At 45.7% G+C, this 20,437-nt stretch overlaps 1 pseudogene; it reads left to right on the top strand.

Moving 5' to 3' along the window:
* Nucleotides 1–2,563: 2,563 nt before the first annotated feature.
* Nucleotides 2,564–20,437, top strand: part of LOC137163275 (zinc finger protein 420-like) — a 42,849-nt pseudogene continuing 24,975 nt past the window's right edge.

Genomic DNA, 20,437 nt, shown 5'->3' with positions numbered 1-20,437 from the left:
GACAGGGTAGGCCCGTTATTCAATGAGGTGTGTGTGTGGGGGGGAGGGGGGAACAATAACAGAAAAATGCGGAAATAGCAGGGGTGCTAAATGACTTCTTTGTTCTGGTTTTCACCAAGAAGGTTGGTGGCAATTGGACGTCTAACATAGTGAATGCCAGTGAAAATGAGGCAGGATAGAAGCGAAAATAGGAAAAGAACATATCTCATCTCTCACATGCTGCAGAGGAAGGTGAATGCGTCTTGCCCCCATCCAAAGTCACCACCAGTTTGACCTGGGGGGAAATTCCTTCCCTGGACTTCATTGGGTGATCAGTTGGATCCTGAGCGTGCGAGCAAGAACCAACCAGCCACGTCCCTGAGAATGGGAATGGGCAGTACCACCTCCGACCCCTCACTCACCCAATCCAGTTGTCCCATTTCCCAGCCATGATGCTTCAGAGGAAGGAAATTAAAAAAAAAAAAAAAAAATCCCAGCATACATTGGGGGGCAGGGTGGGACATCCCTTTCTGATTCCTGCCGTTGGCCAGCTGAAACCCCACACAATTTCACTCATAAATTTGTCCCGTGCGCTCTCAAAACTAATTTGTTTTTTTGCCGCCACATCTCCTAGTGGGAGGCTGTTCCAGAACCTCGCCCCGCCAACGGTTAGAAAGCTTCTTCTAGTCTTCAGCCTGAATGTCTTCATGGCCAGTTTATAGCCCTTTGTTCTTGTGCCAACATTGTCCTTAACGTAAATAGATTTTCACCCTTCCTGGTATTTACCCCCCTAATGTATGTATACACAGCTATCAGATCCTAAACTAAACAAGCCAAGTTTTTCCAATCTTCTCTCCTACGATAGGCCTGCTGTTCCCCTCATTATCCTAGTAGTTCTTCTCTGATTATAAAATAATCTTTCCTGTACACCAGTGACCAGACTTGTACAGGGTATTCCAGGTGAGATCTTACCAGTGCCTTGTAGAAATGTCATTAATGCTTCTCTCTGTAAGCAGAAATACCTCACCTACCACATGCTAGGATCTCGTTTGCCTTTTTCAACGCCAGCATTGTGTTGGTATAATCCCCCCTGCCATCGACCCACACATTCTCTCTCCTCTTCTGTCAGTTCTGACTGATGAGTCCCAGCTTGCTGGCAGAAATTTTTATTATTGGACCTTCAGTGCAAGACCTTGAACTTTGGATATTGAATTTCATCCCATTTCTCTCACTCCAGTCTTCGAGCTCATCCAGATCTGTATTATAGAAGATGAGGGTTGGAAGGGACCTCAGGAGGTATCTCGTCCGTCTCTCTCTGCTCAAAGCAGGACCAACCCCAACTAAATCATCCCAGCCAGGGCTTTGTCAAGCCAGGCCTTAAAAAACACTAAGGATGGAGATTCCACCACCTCCCTAGGTAACCCATTCCAGTGCTTCACCACCCTCCTAGGGAAAATTTTTCCTAATGTGTAATGTTCTGATCTTCCTCTCTATTGATGACTCTCGACTTAGCATCACCAGCAAATTTCATTTCAACACCAGCACTGAACAGACTTTGTCCTGTCCCTTCTTCTGCTGCTGGGTGAATTGCCCTCAGGGACCATGTTAGGGTTTAGAAATAGCACAGTGGATTTGGTGCGGGTGGGGAGGGTTTGGATCTGTGCTGTGATAAAGTGACTGACTGGTTTCCCAGCAGGAGAGTCTGGAACGCCTGTCTGCCAGGAAAGATCCGGGGAGTGATGATGCGGAAATGAATTCAAGCCCTTTCTGAAATCTCCCCCATCACTTTCTTTCTCTGACAGGCTGCAAACAACCTCCCGTGCATTTGGCTCCGGATTGTCCCATCCTCCAGGGGACAGGGAGGACAATGGCGGCAGCGGAACCAGTCCAGGTAGGGCTTATGGGGAGTTCCCAATAGCAAAAAATCCATAGGAGGTGGGAATTTCTTGGGCGTTTGGTCGGGAGGTAGGAGGGGGCAGGAAATACTCAGGGTGGAGAAAGGAAGGGGGACAGGGTGTTACGAACCTGCTATGATGTGTTCAACATGGGGAGGGGGAACCTAGATTCTAGGAACAGACCTGTGGGAGTTGGAGTAGAAATCCTCCTATTAGTGGAACAGGAAACAACCTCCTGGGCTGGGAAAATTTACCAGTTTCATGAGTGCTGGAGCATGAATCTGGTAACCAGAGACTTCTGTGCAATGTGAATGGGGACACCCACCAGAGGGACTTAATGGAAATCCCCTCTTATCCAGGGGCTGGCAACGGGAAGGCTGTTGGGATTCCTACCAGGGGGCAGTGCCTGGAGCTTGCTAGAGGCCCCATCTCTTGTATCAGCCTCTGGCTAGTAGTCTGCTGGGGGGCACGAGAACCAGGGGGCTGCTTTGAGTGGGGTGGAGGTAGGACTCTGCGGACGGTGAGTTGACCAAAGTTTCCATCTCGGATCCCTGCTCCCCTGTGAATAGTAGGGTGCTGGGGGCTGAGGGTTGGACTCTTGCTCTTTCAGGGGCCGGTGACCTTCGAGGAGGTGGCTGTGTATTTCACCAAGGAAGAGTGGGCTCTGCTGGATCCCCCGTCAGAGAGCCCTCTGCAGAGACGTCATGCAGGAGACTCCATGAGAACGTGGCCTCGCTGGGTGAGGATCCCCGTCCCCTCCGTTATGAGAAGGGGAAATGCCGAGTTAAGGCTCACTGAGATGAGGCACACTTGGTCCTCAGGGTTCACGGACACCTCCCGTCCTATCCCAGTCACAGCTCCGCCAAGAAGCTCCAACCATCCTTTCCCCTGTCAATTACAGTTATGCCTGGCTCAGTGCGCACGGGGGGAGGGCGTGCAGATAAATGCTGGGTATTCCCATCTGTGAACACCCCCCACACAATGGCATGTTCAGTTAGTCCTGCCTCACCTCTTTATAGACGCACGGCAGCAAAGAGGGGACTGTTAGGCCATCTACTCCAACTTCCCATGTAACAGAGGCCGTAAAATTGAATTCCATTACTGCTGGCTGAGGTGAATGTCTTGTGTTTGACTCAATCATCTTCTATAGCATCCAGGTTTGACTCCAATAGATGGCGAAACTGCCCCTTCCTTTGGTGGCTTGTTAAACTTTGCCCCACCCTTACTGAACCATTGCCAGTGGCTATTGCCAGCTCCATACTTGGGTGGTTAGGATAGAGAGATGTATTTCACCGTAGAGGTGGTGTGTTTCTAACTCTTTTCCTGGTTTTTAGAGGTTTAACTGTAGCCATCACCCACATACTGGAAGGGCACAAGGCAGAACAGGGGCAACCTTTACTTCATTAATGTAGTTTATGGTTATTTAATGTCCTTTTCCTTTTTTTAAATGGACGTTTTTGCAATTGTAACTGTGTTTACACAAGAGATTTTTACGTACAGAGTTATGCTGGCAACATTTTTAAACTCAGACTAGGCCAGAGTCTGCGTGTGGATTTTAGGGCACTTTAAAATATTGCTCCTAGTCAAGAAATTTTGGTATCATGGAAAAACTTAAAAGAGGAAGTCCTGCAGAATGTGATACAATTGCCCAACACACAGTATCTGCAAGCTATCAGTGGTCAGGTTCAAACTTAAATGCACGGATATAACTCAAGTTCTGTAGCCACAGGATGTCATCTTGAGCCAACCAATTACTATGACAGCAAAGAGCTGGAAACACTCGACTGTGAATAGAGCCATAATCTTGCTGCACATGTGCATTTCAGTCTCTTCAGTTCATTGGCTTGGCTTGTGCTGATCTGAATGTCCAAACTCTAGAGTTATTACCTTTGCCAGTACTGCTTCCCCAAAGATGATAAATACTAAGTGACTGAGAACAATTGGTGGACAATTGGAGGCCAGTGAGGTTGTTTTGCGGATGTTTACTTCTCAATGGGTATGAGCAGGGGATGGTAGCATTTGTCAAGGTCAGAGAAAAGGATGTTGCGGCCATTGAGACAGGAGATGATGGAAAAGAGTTTTAGCTGTGTGGATGGATAAGGAAAGCCAGATCTTGGGGACCTCATGCAGAAAGAAATCAGAAGATGTCACCATAGCCTGGATGTGAGGACCTACAGAGAGGTCCGCGTCACAGATGTTGCCCAGCTTATTGGCCTGAGTGAGGTGCAGGATGGTGGAGCATCAGGTGCCTGCAAGAAAACGTTCGGAGAGCAAGGTGATTTTGTAAAAACCGCTTGGGGGCGGGGAGGGGGCGCTTTATCTCAGGAACTTCTCAGTCAAATAACCCTGCCCCGCACGCCCATGATAAGCCTTCAATTTTAAGACACTCTGAGTACGCTTGTGAATTTTAGAAGTTTTTTAGAGTTGCTTGTGATAGAAGAAAACGGCAGATGGGTGCCAGGGAGGGGGTGTGCTCCAGGAAATGAGGGTGCTAGCAAGGGGAGGTGTTGTCAGTCAGTCGGGGTGTGCATGCTGGTGTGAGTTCCCCTCTGGGCACCATCTCAGCTTCTGCAGCTAGCCAAATCGACAGACCTCGTCAAGCACGACCCATAAATTACCACAGACTCAGTTAAGCGGTGGAGGCGTGCGGCCAGGTTTATTGCAAGTGAAGGACGGTGCTAGCGCCCCGTAAGAGCTACAGGCATACTAGGACATGTATGCTCATCACAATGGATCGGCTCAGTTAACGGCGGGGCTTTCCCTTATCCCCTAGAGGCCGGACAAAGATGCACCTGCTAGGATCCCCTTCTTCTACCCTGACACAAACAGGGTTACATAAACCCTTTTTGATGTCATTGGTATTGACTATTTCACCTTGCCTCCGAATCAAGCCTAACATCTTCATCCCTCCTCCTGTCTCTTATTCTAAGGTCGGGGTGTCTCTGTAATCTCTTTCATGATTGTGTTTATGCCCTGCTGCATCTTGGGGAGAGCCTGTACTGCCTCCCTGGTATTGTACTTTGCAGGAAAGTAAAGAGTTAAAGCTGGACAAATGATCAGGCCTAAGCAACAGGGAACGGGGTCATGGTACGGACAAATCTTGTTTCTGTTAATTGGTGTGAATTCTAGTTAGAGTTGTGTTATATCTCTTTTCCTCCCTTCCTGGCCAGGGGATGAGGCTAACAAAATAACTATCCTCCTGCGCAAGGCCTTTAGTGGGAAGAAAGCATTATCTTCTTTCCCTCCCTTGCATACTGTGTTTAAGGTAATGCGCCTGCGCTCTGCAAGGTAATTCTGTAAGCAACAAACAGGGGCGGGTATAACTGTCTTCATCAGATAGTTGTTAATACTCATTTTCTAGTTGTTAATGTAACCAAACAAGGGTCTATGGGGAGTTGCTGGAAATGTATACAGTTACATACTGTTAGGGATAAAAGGATTGTAAAGTAACCCTCCCATCACTCACTCACAGCGTGGAGGTGGAACGAGTAGGCAATGTAGGGTTTTGTCTCCCCAGTCTGCCCCCCGGGACAACCTGTTTGTTATCTCTAACGTCCTTCTGTTCAGGAAGTAACTTGGACTGTCTCCCGGGATTATGTTTCTGCAATCAGTCACCTGGCTGTGATGATTTAGCTGAGGTTTAGCTTTGAGCAGGGGGTTGGACTAGATACCTTCTGAGGTCCCTTCCAACTCTAATCGTCTATGGTTCTATGTGTATCAGGGGAGTTAGGACTACTATTGCTTTTAATAATACAGTGTTCCTGTTACTGCTCCTTAGGAATGCTGATGCGTTAACAATGCCGTGTTTCTGCCACGTTCCTGTATCAGTCAGTGACCTTTTAAGCAGGCAAGCCGGTGCAGTTTCCTACAGCCAGACTTTGGTTCGGGCCTCAGCTCTTGCGGCAAGACCCATTGTACTAGGGCTTCAGGCTCACGCTTTCTACTACGGGACGGCGGGAAGGCACCCTTTTTTTTTGGCAGAACTCCTGGATATCGAGAGAAAGGAGTCCTTGGGAGGGTGGGCTGGAAAGTGCTTGGGGAGCAGGATTAGCAGCGAGGGGGGCTGCAGGCAGTGGTAGGGAGGAGAACACAAAGAGAGGGTGCTCCTGGGGTCCCAGAAGAGGGGAGGGCTGAGAGGAAGGGTAGTGGGTATCTGTGAGGCTTTGGGATTCAACACCACTGGGCATCTTTGGTTCAAAGCTCTGATACCAGTAGCCGCTGCCCCAGCCTGGTTACAGGGTGACACCCGCAGCCCTTCCAGCCTTTGATTTCCGCCCCCCAAACTCTCTCCCCTGTGGTGTCCAGTCCCTCTCAGGGGCCACGCTCGCAAAGAGACAGGACCCCCTCACCCCCAGCTTCTTAGTTTCACTGAGGGATTTCACTCTTCGATTTGCAACCCTGCAACCGAGATGCCTATGCAATAAAACCCGAGAAAGTTTATTAACAAGGACGAGTTAGCTGAGCGGCCCCAAGTAGAGGGAATTGGGGTAGAAATAGTTGCAACCAAACCGACGTAAAAACACACTTCTAAGACTAAAGCCTAATGTAACTAACTCGGGTTTTGGGTTTTTTTGTTCAAAGGAGTTTTTTTCCTACACTACTTCTTCCAGTCTGGCCAGGATCCAACACAGAGAAACCCAGAGCACTTTGTTTTCTGTCTTTTCTCAGGGAGAGGATCACTCGCTGGTCTTTTTTACCCACCTCATTTCACCCCAAGTGTCTCTGTTTCAAAAGGCAGCATTGCTTCCTACTGTTCTTCTCTTGTTGTGCACGTCGTCCCCCCCATTTTGTATGTAAATGGCTTTTCCGTTGTTTTGATTCCACACTGGTTAATGTACGTTGCAGACAGGTAATTAGCTGGGCCCACTCCTGGCCGGGAGAGAACTTGGTTCGTCACAAACTCTAATGCCAGTGTGTGCCGGCAGGAGGGGAGGGGCGGAGTGGAGGGGAGGACATGCGACCAGGCATGTGTCTCCTCTGTGCAGCAGACACACAACACACACACCAGTAGCTGGCGTGCTCTTACCTAAAGGCTTACCATCCCCCGATGGTCAACTAGGCAGGTCTAACTTTTTCAGACACCCCGGCAGAGCCATTTCTCTGTCTCTCCTGCAAACAATTACCTGAATTGGCCAGCCGCCCTTTTTAAGGAGCTCCCGTCTTTGGTCTTCCAGCTCTTGGCCCTGCTCACCTAACCCAGTTTTGTAAGTTGGCTGGAGCTAGGACGTAGAATATTCCAGGCTAATAGGTTGGGCTGCATCTTTTAATAACCCTTGAGTGGCTTTTGATGCTGTCCCATGTGACCTCCTCATAAACAAACTAAGGAAATATGCCCTAGATCCGTGGTTCTCAGCCTATTTACCGCCATGGGCCACGTCTAATACTACCTGAGTGGCTCTGAGGCAGTCACATGGACCGCAGCTGCATGCTTATTGGGCCACAAGTGGCCCACGGGCCGTAGTTTGCGAATCACTGCCCTAATGGAGCTACTATAAGGTGGGTGCATAACTGATTGAAAAACCGTTCCCAGAGAGTAATTAACAGTGGTTCACAGTCAAGCTGGAAGGGCATATTGAGTGAGGTCCCGCACGGATCAGTCCTGAGTCCGGTTCTGTTCAATATTGTCATAAATGATTTAGATAATGGCATAGGAAGTACACCTATAAAGTTTGCAGATGATACCAAGCGGGGAAAGGCTGCGAGCACTTTGGAGGGTAGGATTAAAATTCAGAATGACCGGACAAACCGGAGAAGTGGTCTGAAGTAAACAGAATGAAATTCAACAAGGACCAATGCAAAGTGCTCCACTTAGGAAGGAACAATCAGTCGCACACGTACAAAATGGGGAATGACTCCCCAGGAAGGAGTACAGCGGAAAGGGATCTGGGGTCAGAGGGATCACAAGCTAAATATGAGTCTATAGGGTCACACTGTCGCCAAAAAAAAAAAAAAAAAAAGCAAACCTTATTCTGGGATATATCAGCAGGAAAGACGCGCCACATTTCAGGAAAGGTGTGGACAAATTAAAGAAAGTCCAGAGGAGAGCAACAAAAATGGTTATAAAGGTCTAAAAAACATGTTCAGTGAGGAAAGATTGAAAAACCTTATTTTTTAGTGTGCATAAGAGAAGACCGCGGGGAACATAACCATTTTCAAGTATATAAAACTTACAAGGATGAGGGTGAAAAATTGTTCTCCATAACCTCTGAGGATAGGACAAGAGGCAAGGGGCTTAAATTGCAGCCAGCGAAATGTCCCATGAATTCACCTGATCTCACTTCTTTTCCTTCCGCTGAGCAGGGTTTCCTGTGTTCAGAGCTGATGTGATCTCCCCGCTGAAGCAAACGGAAGAGCCAGGGGCCCCAGTTTTTCAGAGCTTAGAGGAAAGAGAGATTCTGATAGCTGCCTTTTCAGGTGAGGAATCATTAAATCCACTCCAAAACCATCAGTGCTCGAAGGAAACAGCTGGGATTTTCCTACAAAGATCTGGTTAGTTCTCCAAGTTCTGGATTGTCCCCAGCATGTGTCCTAGCCTCAGGGCAGATCTCACTCATGGTTTCCTACCTATCCTGACTGACCCCTGGCAGTAGCTTCCTCCCTGGTCTCCTTCCTTTGAATGTTTGGATAGGATGGAGGGAGACTGACACCTAGCAATAGATCCCCTCCCTGATCTCCCTTCCCTCTGAGTGTTTGGATGGATGCGGAGGCACAACTGATTCCTCTCCTCTCTCTCCTATAGGGAAGAGTTTGGGGGAATTCAATTCCTGGCAGGTTTTTTTTTTCCCTGTCTCTCTCCAACAGATTTTCGTTTCCTCTCCCCTGAGCCCCGTCTACCCTACAGACTTAGGGTGATGTGAAGCAGCTCACACACACTCACTCTGTAAGTGTCTCTAAAATGCAGCTCTCACCGTATAATTCAGCCACTATACCCTTGTTGCCAAGAAGGCTAGCGGTATATTGGGGTGCATTAGTAGGAGCATTGCCAGCAGATCGAGAGAAGTGATTATTCCCCTCTATTCGGCATTGGGGAGGCCGCATTTGGAGTATTGTGTTCAGTTTTGTGCCCCCCGAAAGGATGTGGACAAATTGGAGAGAGTCCAGCGGAGGGCAACAAAAATGATTAGGGGGCTGAGCACCTGACTTATGGGGAGAGGCTGAGGGAACTGAGCTTGTTTAGTCTGCAGAAGAGAAGAGCGAGGGGGATTTGATAGCAGCCTTTAACTACCTGAAAGGGGGTTCCAGGGAGGATGGAGCTAGGCTGTTCTCAGTGGTGGCAGATGACAGAACAAGGAGCAATGGTCTGAAGTTGCAGTGGGGGTGGTCTAGGTTGGATATTAGGAAAACTTGTTCACTAAGCGGGTCGTGAAGCACTGGAATGGGTCACCTAGGGAGGTGGTGGAATCTCCATCCCTAGAGGTTTTTAAGCTGTGGCTTGATAAAGCCCTGGCTGGGATGATTTAGTTGGGGTTGGTCTGGCTTTCAGCGGAGGGTTGGACTAGATACCTCCTGAGGTCCTTTCCACCCTCGTCTTCTATGATACTCCAGCTTACATCTCACTACACCATGAGAGGTGTAGCACTTAGGTCGATGCAGTATCAGTGTAGACACTGCATTGCTTCACCTCAACAGCTGCTGCCTTTCTGAAGCCGTCCCACAATGTCCCACCCTGACCATTAAATCGATGCAAGGATTCCTGCCACCGACAAGCAGCGTAATGTGGACATGCAAAAGCGATAAAATTACTGCAGTGGCTGTTTGTCCACGTGACTAAGGTGGACTCCGTTTTGTCGTGTAGACGTGCCCTGATGTTTCTCTCTCTATCCCAGCAGGTGCTGGGATGGTGGGTGAGAATCAGAAGGAGAATCCTCTGCTGGAAGATGTTGAGCAAACTGAACTGCACGGCGGATTATGGCAAAGATCCAAAGGGAATATGTCCAGGAGAAATGATCAGGGAAAACCCTGTGAGAGTCAGCACAGGCCAGAGAGACAGCAGGAAAGCCAGCCAGGGGAGAAAGTGGGTAAATCCACTAATTGTCAGGAAACTCACCATACCCTCAAGGAAACCACGGCCCAGCCGAGAATCCCAATGGGAGAGAAACCCTATAAATGTTCCGAGTGCGGGAAAACCTTCAGTTTGAGTTCCAACCTTATTAAACATCAGAGAATCCACACAGGGGAGCGTCCCTATGAATGCGGGGAGTGCGGGAAAAACTTTGTTCACAGCTCACACTTAACTAGACATCAAAGAATGCACACAGGAGAGAGACCCTATGAATGCTGTGAGTGCGGGAAAACCTTCCGGTACCGCTCGGACCTTATCACGCATCAGAGAATCCACACGGGGGAGAGACCCTATGAATGCTGTGAGTGCGGGAAAAACTTCAGTCAGAGCTCAAACCTGATTAAACATCAGAGGATCCACACGGGGGAAAGACCCTATGAGTGCTGTGAGTGCAGGAAAACTTTCACGCGGAGATCAAACCTTAATGCACACCAGAGAATCCACAAAGAAGCAAGACCCTATGAATGCTTTGTGTGGGAAAACATTCACACTGAGCTCCCACCTTATTACGCGTGAGGGAGTCTACAATGGATGTAAGCACCTTCAAGGCCTGAGAAGACTTTTTATTTTGTTTGTTTTCATTGACACTTTTGTTAATTCCCCCATACAATCTTTAAGGATTTCTGCAGATTTTTATTTTTTTTTAAACTCTGGTATCTCACCTCGCCCATGGGTTGCCCACTTTTGTGTTTTGCTGCTTTCCCTTCCTTGGGGTGAACATGATGGTCCTCTCTTAACAACTCCTTTGACCTATGAGTCATGGGAGAGTATGTCTTTCCTGTCGGGAATGTCCGTCAGCCAAGGTAGGGGAGTTAGGGCTGACCTTGGTTAGCTACATTGATGTACAATCTACGTGGACCTTATCTCCACTAGCTTTTTCTGTGCTAGCTCAAGTTAGCTATCCTGATGTAAAAAGACAACTATTCTTGCAGGAAAGACCCAGCTGATGAGCACTGGGTGTGTTTAGCTAGCATATTTCCCCATGAGCCGACCAAATCTTTATCATTTTTCATATTCTAAAAAGCTTGGAGCATCACATTTGTATTGTTCCTCTCATTTAGAATTGCCAAATTCCCCTTCTGGGGTAAATTATCTCATTCTCTGTTGTTCTCACATTGCCCTGGGGTATGCTGAAGAGCAGTTACTTTTTTGTACCATTTTTCTCGTTTAAAATGTGCTTAAATATAATAAAAAGTGGAGCACGGACAGGAAAAAAGTTGTCTTTTCAGCCACTGTGTCACCTGAAGAAGATGGGGTGAGTCAGAGAGATTCCCTCCTTCCCCATCACCCCAGCGATGTTAACCTCCAAATGGCTAAGATAGAAGATATCTTCTTCACATTCTATCCGTCCACATCCTATCGAGTCATCTGATGCAGTGTCCTCTGTTTTTTGTGCTTCAGAATTAGGCTTTGATTTCTTTGATCCTGAATCAGACTCATGAGGGCTGGAGATGGAAGTGTCACGAACCTGGAAGGGGAATTCAAATGGAGCCCAAACACAATGTGATCGTGCTGAGTTTCAGACCCAGTTTCCATATATTGGCAAAGCCATTTCTAGGCTTTTTTCTTGCTGAGTTGGGATTGTTTGTAGATGGGAAGGTTGCCTGTTTTTTCCCTCCATTCTGAGGATGCTAAAACTTTTGTAAATAATGCAGCTCAATAATAATGAGATGGCGCTGAAGTGAAGGAGGTTTGAGCAGTTCAGAGAATATGATGGGAGAATCTATGTTCCTTGTTCTGATGGAAGCTGCTCTGGACTTTCTCTTTATATGACACTGAAAATGTCTCATTACCTCTCTGTGACATGGGATTTTCTCTCGTCTGAAGGCCCTTTGGTCCCGTAACTGGATATTAATTTTGCTTGACAGAACACAGCTCAGATTTATTGGGGACTTCGAGACAGATGACCTTTTGCTAAAATAGTCATTTCTTACTGTGTTTTTGCTTTACTCCTCCACCTCTCAGTTATGACACAGAGGAATTTCAAGGTCAGTCAACAGACGAGAATACGCCAAGCTATTTGGCAAGCTATCAAAGAAATAGTAAGGTTTTAAAATCTCCATTCTGAAATGGAAAACAACAGCAGACCCCAAACTGTGCAACTAACTTAAATAACTGTGATCACAGAGTTGATCAGTTCTTTAGGTCAATATTATCTCTGATGATCCAGGGAGAGAATTTCATAGTATGTCACTTGCAACTAGGCAAAATGCCCATGTATTTTGTTCCCAAAGCACGTGTGACCCAGGCCTTATGGAGGTTACTCCTGGAGACATCTCCTAGCTAATCCTGTGATTTGGGAAATACTGTCCCTAACTAGGCAGATGTGGAGAAACAGATGTGATGTCTGTTGAACTCACCCCTTGAACGTGCTGCAAATGTGTACAAAATGAATTAGGTGTTGAATGTGATATAGCTGCAGAAAAAAACTATTTTCAAGTAGAAATTCCACCCTCTACTGGCTTACAGGTATTCTGATCGGTGTTTGTTTCTAGTCCCTAATTTAAACCACTCTTGGGATCTCACTAACACTCCTGAGATTTTGGGGTGTAAATTTATCCTGGTTGAGGCCAAAGATTTGGCAAGAACTCAGGTAGAAATAGCTGGCTCCCAGTTGGTTTTCACCACAAAGAAGTACGCTATGGTGAACAGTGGCACAGGTCAAATTGTTTTTCGAACACCATTCCCTAGTTCAGTGGCATTGATTATAGTCCCAAAGGATGCCATGGTTAGATTGGCAATTATTGTCCTTTGGATCCAAAGTTTCTTGAGGTAACAAGAGAAACAGTTGGTGTCTTCAGAGGATGTTCCTTTCCAAGGATCTCAATCTCTGGTTGGACAACAATGACTTTCCTGCTGTGCAAGTGATGGTAACTTGTGAGGGAATGAATGTATCAGATTCCAAGTTCAGACTTCAGGATACAAAAATGTTGAGTTTGATGCTATTCTTTTGTCTCACCATTTTGCTTTTGTGTCTCAAGCATTTGCACCACTTCTTTTCCACCTCCTGCTACTTTGAAAGATGAGAAAGTGTGAAAAATAGCGTAGACATGCAATTTGCTCATGATGCAAACTTTGCCACCTTTTCTCTGAAACTTATGATCGCAGATCCAAAGTTAAATTAATTCATAGAAGCGGAAGAACCTACGTGGGGGTAAAGAATAACTGTACACAAAAGTTCACTTCCTGGAAATGGGAATTAAAAGAAAACTGATGTCTGATAAGGTTTTTGTCATCTTTGAACATGTTATTGTAACCAGCAAAAATTAAATTAAACACAAAGATATTGGTTAAAAGAGTAAGAGACTAATTATGTGATAATTGGAAAACTAAAAGTTGTAACGTTCTTTTTGTTAGTAATAAAGGACATGACGGATAATCCTGAAAAGTTTGTGACGTAATTTACCCCTTCCACACTAATGTTTTCTGAAGTAAAAACTCACTCCAAGTATTGGGGTAGTGGAATATGTAAGAGAACTACTGTATATGAGAATACAATCCCAGTAGAAACTTCAATTATTTCTATTTTGAATGGAATTTATTTTGATGTGCTTCAAAATGAATTTCAGTTTAGAGAAGAAACTACTTAAAGACAAGGTGTGCAACCTTTTATCCAGTTAGACTGTAAGGATGACTGAATTCCCTTCGCCTCTTATTTGCAAAGGATCTGACATCTGTCATGAGATTTCCATCTTTACTTGTGAGAGTAATGATGCATTGGATCGTTTTTCTGTTACTACCTTTGCAACCAGTTATTTTTATTGAGACTCCTTTTTCTTTCGAGGAGGATAGCTCTTAGACCCTCAGGCCTTGTTTTTCTCAAAACTGGCCTTGTTTTTCTTTCACATTGGATATCTTTGGGGTTCACAAATCCCCATTAAATGTAATTTGTGACAATAGATATTTTAAGAAAACTGCTGGGTTAAGGGAAATTTTCCTTGCTTTTCCCTCTGAAGCACCTGGCGTTGGCCACCATCAGAAGACAGGATACTGGGCTAGATGGACCATTGGTCTGACCCAATATGGCCATTCTCATGTTCTTATGACATTAGCCCAAAATCTGGCTTGTTCCAGCTGGATCAGGCTTGTTGTCTGTAGCCACAGCATATTTCACACCTGATTTTTCAGCCAGGTCCTTGGATCCAAGTTTTAGGATTTATAGGAATTGATTATCTGTTGTCTTAATCTGATGATTTGGCTCAGTTGATGACTTGAGTCCAATTCAGTAGCATTAACTCTTTTATTTTGAGCTTATCTGTCTGGTTTAAACCCTTTGTGTAATATTTTTATAGTAATATATAATATATAATAGTGCTAAAATTTTCTTGATTTTATTTGTTTGTTCATCAGCCCTATACACTCGTCCTTGAGTGTCCGCTTTGGTTAATGGTCCTCATTTGAGTTTGTCCAGAGACATGAAGGAGGGGCAATCCTGCCAGGCCAGGTGCCAGTGAATGTCTCAACTAGACACAGCTGGACGGACTCGGTCTTGTGGGATAATATTGATAAAATAGGTATTAGAACGATAAGGAAGTGTTTAGCCTCTATTGAATGCTTGTGAGTTCTGCATGCGTTAATCTCACTTGCTGTATCCATGTCCCATATTGTAACGTAATACTGGAGTGTGTGTCGTGTGCGTGTTCGAATCGCCATGCAGGAGATGGATGTTAATTAGTGCGACGAGCTGCTTTTCTACAGCAATTGTTTTCCTTCCCTTCCCCCATGGCCTGACAGGCTGTGATTGGATCTTACACCTGGAGATGCTCCACATCTGGATTGAGCAACCATCAACAAAAGGACTAAAGACTCTTATGGTTGTTCCATTCTCAGCCCCATGAAGATGTCATGCCACTGGACTGCTCCCCTCAGTTGAGTTTAAAGGTCAGAACACATGGCAGGAGGGGGCTAAAAACCCCAAACAAAAGGAACTATGGGTCTCTATGAGGCTTGGATTCTTGGGATGCAAGGTGTTTCTAGACATAAGCAAGAGATCTACAGCTGCTTAGCCCGGGATTAGTCCTAAAGGAGAAATGCGGCTTGCTGCTTATAGAAATCTGCGACTGTCACACATTCACGTCTCTGTTTGCTAGCTCTAACCTTGTATATAACCCTTTGATTTCCTTTTCCTAGTTAATAAACCTTCATATGGTTTACTATAGGATGGCCTACAAGAGTTGTCTTTGGTATAAAACCTTAAAGTACCATTGACCGGGGATAAGCGACTGATAAGCGACTGGGCCTTTGGGGTCAGGGGTAACTGGAATATTGCTGTGATTCTTGGTGTATGGGGCTACAGCCTCGATGGAAGTTGGATTACCCCCGCTGCTGGGAGAAGCCCTTCCCTCAGCGTAGGTCATGCCTTGGCTGGATTGCAGCAGAGGTGCCGCTGTAGCATGTCAAGCCCTAAGCAGAAGTTGAACAGCTCTTGCTGAGCAACGGACTGGTGACCACTGGGGGTTTCTTCAGATGCTTTCCCACAGTAAGGGGGACACCTTCCATGATTTCATAGGACAGAGTTCTAGAGCTCTTTAGATTCATAGAATCATAGAAGATGAGGGATGGAAGGGACCTCAGGAGGTATCTAGTTCCACTCCCTGCTTAAAGCAGGACCAACCCCAACTAAATCATCCCAGCCAGGGTTTTGTGAAGCCAGGCCTTGAAAACCTCTAAGGATGGAGATTCCACCACCTCCCTAGGTAACCCATTCCAGTGCTTCACCACCCTCCTAGGGAAAAACATTTTCCTAATATCCAGCCTAGACCTCCCCCACTGCAACTTGAGACCATTGCTCCTAGTTCTGGCATCTGCCACCCTTTAGAACAGCCTTGCTCCATCCTCCCTGGAACCCCCTTCAGGTTGTTAAAGGCTGCTATCAATTCCCCCCTCACTCTTCTCTTCTGCAGCCTAAACAAGCCTAGTTCTCTCAGCCTCTCCTCATAAGTCTTGTGCTCCAGCCCCCTCATCATTTTTGTTGCCCTCCGCTGGACTCTCTCCAATTTGTCCACATCCTTCCTGTAGTGGGAGGCCCAAAACTGGACACAATACTCCAAATGCAGCCTCACCAATGCCGAATAGAGGGGAATAATCACTTCCCTCAATCTGCTGGCAATGCTTCTACTAATGCAGCCCAATATGCCGCTAGCCTTCTTGTCAACCAGGGCACACTGCTGCCTCATCTCCAGCTTCTTGTCCACTGTAACCCCAGGTCTGTTTCTGCCAAACTGCTGCCTAACCCGTCAGTCCCCAGTCTGTAGCAGATGCAGGGACCTATGCTCTTAGGTGCCTTCCATGTGTGGGCTTGACGGGCAATCACTACATATGCAACATGGTGAGCCTTCTGGGGTGCCCAGGGCTAGGGGTCACCTGCCACCAGCAAGAGAGGGTTTTGCCGCTGCCAGCTAGGTGGTAGCACAGACACTCAACCAACCTGTCTGTCACTCACGCACCCTCCACCTACACCAGCCCAGCTGGTTGACAATAGACTTACCTGACCCTTCAATGCGTCGCACACTGGTGTCCAGCCCCTGATCACCAGATACTCCGAGAAATCCCAGATCCTCTGGTCCCAAACCAATGGTGTAGCCCAGTTTACCTGTTTCACTGCAGCCCCCTGCTCCTGTATCACACTCAGCACTTGGAGTACAGTCATTAAACAAAAGGAAATTTATTTAAGACAGGATAGAGATCGAAACAGAAACAAATGTGAGCGATGGAACCAAATGGTGAGAGACAAAACAAAATCATAAAATGCAACCTACTCTTATTAATAAGTTGCCTTTCCTATCAACTAAAGTAGATTCTCACCTCACACTTCAGTCTCTTGCAACAATTGCTGTTCTCTAGGAACCGGGGCCCTGTTTTCCATGAAGTACCACTGCTTGTCTGGGATCTCCTTGGTGAATGGACCATCGGCTTCTCTGGGTTGGTGCAAAGGTAGACCATTGAGCAATACCTCACATCATTGGCTAGCAACGGTGGGGTGACAATTCCCTCCCACTTGAACGGGCCGTTGTCACCCGAGATCAATGATTGGGGCAACACGCTTTCACTCCAAGGCCTAATTTTCAACATACTTAAATTATTCCTTAAATATTACTTGTCCACCCATCTCCCAGTGATTATGAGTATCAAGAAATGACACACTTTCAGCAGAGGCCTCACATGCTAACTCTTCCTGGATAAATATCATGGAAACAGCATATTAGGTGTGATGAGTTTGTCGGCTCTGAGCCAGGTGTTGCTTGTGAAGAGCAGTGACCCATTTGCCAGGTGGCACCGGTGGGCGTCTGTCACACGTGCCCCAAGCTACACTGTCACACCATGATAGAATGCAAAGGCCGGGTCATCTCCCAGTTAATAAAAACAAAATACAGAGAAAGGATCGATAATTTGCTAAAATGACCAAAGGTTTGAACTCTCCGTTTCTCTCCATCTTTGGATTCATGGCCAACAAGAGCTGTAGTTGCACTAAAGAACCAGACAATCGAGTAGCTGGCCCAGGACCCCACACTCGCAGCTTTCGCGTGTATACAGAGACGGGTCAAAGTTGGTATTGCCGTCATGACTTCCTTCCCGGAGGGGATCAATCTCTCTAAAACTATGTCTACACTTAGGACACCGGAAGTATTCTTCCGACAACCCAGCACCATCTACACTGGATTTTAGATCAGCTAAGCTACTTCTCCCAGGAGTGAGGATTTGTCACATCCCCGAGATGTGGCTATGGTGTTATAACTTTTCAGCATAGACCAGCCCTTAGATGGCTTGTTAACCTGAAAGGCAATCGACTTCAGCTTTTTCCTTGATATTTATGGTTGATGATTCCAGCTTACCTATTTGATGGTGCTTCCCCTGAGTTCTCGTGGCAAATCAGGTGTGAAGTATGTCTTGGATACAGATAATGTGGCCAAATCAAATTAGAGTGAGGCAGGCTTTGGGCTAAGATCAGCTGTTTTACCCCCCGACATTTTCTTAAAATAGCTGGCATTTCAAACCACATTTCAGTGTGGATGTGCAAACCCCCAAAATAGCAAACATGAAAGAGGAAAAATAAAGGCCGATTTTGAAGAGGTTACCATAGCCTAGACTGAGGGTGACATGGAGCTGTTCTTAGCTGTTCTAAGAGCTGGCGTCTTCAAAGGAAAAGGGGTCTCAACACACACAAAAATAACTGGCCGTGAAAATTTGTAACAGAAAAACTGCATCATGCATCCATCACCAAACTTAAAAATAAATGGAGGCATCTCATGACAGATGTCACGGCTTTCTTTTGCAAATGAGAAAAGTGGTGGGACTCAGTGACCCTGACAGCCCAGCTGGGTAAAAGGTTATACAACACATCTCCTCAAGTATTTTTCCTGAGTAGAAATTGACCCTGAAGCTAATCAAAAGAAGTTCCATTTGAAATACAAATAATTAAAATCGACACCGGGTCAATATTCTCTTACCCATTATTTTTCTCACACACTCCCTCGCCCCACCCTTTGGAGTGGGGTTTTCCATCAGAACATGTTAGGCCAAAGGAGGTAAATGACATCAGATAAGATTTTTCAGGATTAGCTGCTATTTCCTATATTACTAACTAAAAGAAAAACAACGCAGGTTTCATTATTCCAATAAAATTCAGTTTAGCACATAAATTATCTCTTATTCTTTAACCAATGACTAATTTTGTTTCCATTGGTGAAAAGAATATACTCAAGAATTAAAGAATCTTGTAACATAGGTTAGTTTTCTTGTAATTCTCATTTTCCATCAGTTAACCTTTGAGTATAGTTGTGGTTAGGAATTAGACACAGGCCTGGATCGGAATCTCTGTAAGTTAACAGAGATGAGGTTTCTATTAAAAAATAGCAATTTTTCTGCAGCCATCTCATGTTCAACACTGATTTAATTTAATATACATGTATAGCATCTACAAATGGTGAGTTCAGCAAAAACACCACTTCTGTTTCCTCCACATCCTGCATGGTTAGGGACAGCATTTAGGATTAGGTAGCATATATCTTCAGGAGTAACCTCTTGTAGGGCCTGGGTCACAAATTCTTTGGGAACCAAATCAATAGGCATTTTGCCTAGTTGCAAGTCACTTACTCTGGGAATTCTCTTCCTGGATCATCTGAGACCATATTCAACCACTGATCTACACTATGATCAAATGCACTTCAGTTAGTTGGGCAGTTTGGGGTTTGCTGTTGTTCACCATTTCAGAGTGGAGATTTACAAACAACCACTCCTTTTTTCTTTGATAGCAGAATCATAGAAGGTGAGGGTTGGAAGGGATCTCAGGAGGTATCTAGTCCAACCCCCTGCTCAAAGCTTGGGCTATTCTCTCCTGTTGATTGAACTGCACCTGAACTTTCTCTGTATCAGCATAGAAGGACGTGGGAAAAAACAAAACCAAAGTAAGAAAAGATGATTTTAGCAAATGGTCACTTGTCTGAAAGTTCCCAATAAATCTGAGCTACGTTCTGTCAAACAAAACTAATATCCAGATATATGACCAAACGGCCTTCATGAAAGATAGAAAATTCATATCACAGAGAAGTAAAAGACACTTTCCTTTTCATGTAACGTGAAATTCCAGAGCAGGTTGCATCTGATGACTCAGAATCAGGCTCAGAGATTCTCCCATTGCATTCTCCTCGGATGCATTGAAGGCTGCTTTGCTCAGTGCTGTCTCATTAGTGTTATTTACAAAAGTTTTAGCATCCTCATAATGGGAAAAATAATCAGCCGACCTTCCCAGAAGTGGCTTTGCCAATGGAGGGAAACTGGGATTTAAACTCCGAATGATCACACTGAGTTTGGGCTCCATTTGAAATCCCCTTCCAGGTCTGTGACACTTTCATCTCCCGCCCTCATGAGTCTGATTTAGGATCAAAGACTGACAAGCGACATTCACAAGCACAGATGGCTAAGAACTCTAGCTCACCGGACACTTTGGGAAGTGAAGAAATATGAAGTAGGTAAACCATGCATGGCTCAGATGCAAGGTAACAATTCTGGGGTGATGGGAAAGGAGGGAATTCCTCCAACGCTTTGGGAAGTGAAAATATGAAAGAGGTAAAACCTGCATGGCTTGGACACAAGGCAACAATTCTGGGGTGATGGGAAAGGAAAGAATTCCTCCATCTCCTTCCAGCATCACAAAAGCTGAAATGGCACTTATTTTCTTGTCCCTGATTCTTCTCTTCATTGTATCTAAATAAATTTAAATGAGAAAAATAGTTTAAAATTTTTTTAAAACCCCGCGGTTCAGCACAATCCAGGTTACCGTGAGAACAACTGGGAATGAGAAAATCTCTCTGCAGACAGGAATTTGATGGCTCTCACAATACATTTGCAGTGGGAGGAAGGGTATAAATGTGATGCTCCAGGTTTGTTTAGACTAGGAAATGGGATGGATAACCTCAGCTCAGTCAGGTCAGGAGGAAGTGGTGATAGATGGGAGAACACGGAGCCATGGTCTCAAGTTGCAGTGAGGGAGGTCTAGGTTGGA

This window comes from Emydura macquarii, unplaced genomic scaffold (genome assembly GCF_026122565.2).
Source record: "Emydura macquarii macquarii isolate MOO-44397 ecotype Brisbane River unplaced genomic scaffold, CSIRO-AGI_Emac_v2 contig_2488, whole genome shotgun sequence".
Classification (NCBI taxonomy): domain Eukaryota; kingdom Metazoa; phylum Chordata; order Testudines; family Chelidae; genus Emydura; species Emydura macquarii.
Note: the sequence above shows the minus strand (reverse complement) of the source record. Positions and strands in the feature narration are given on the sequence as shown.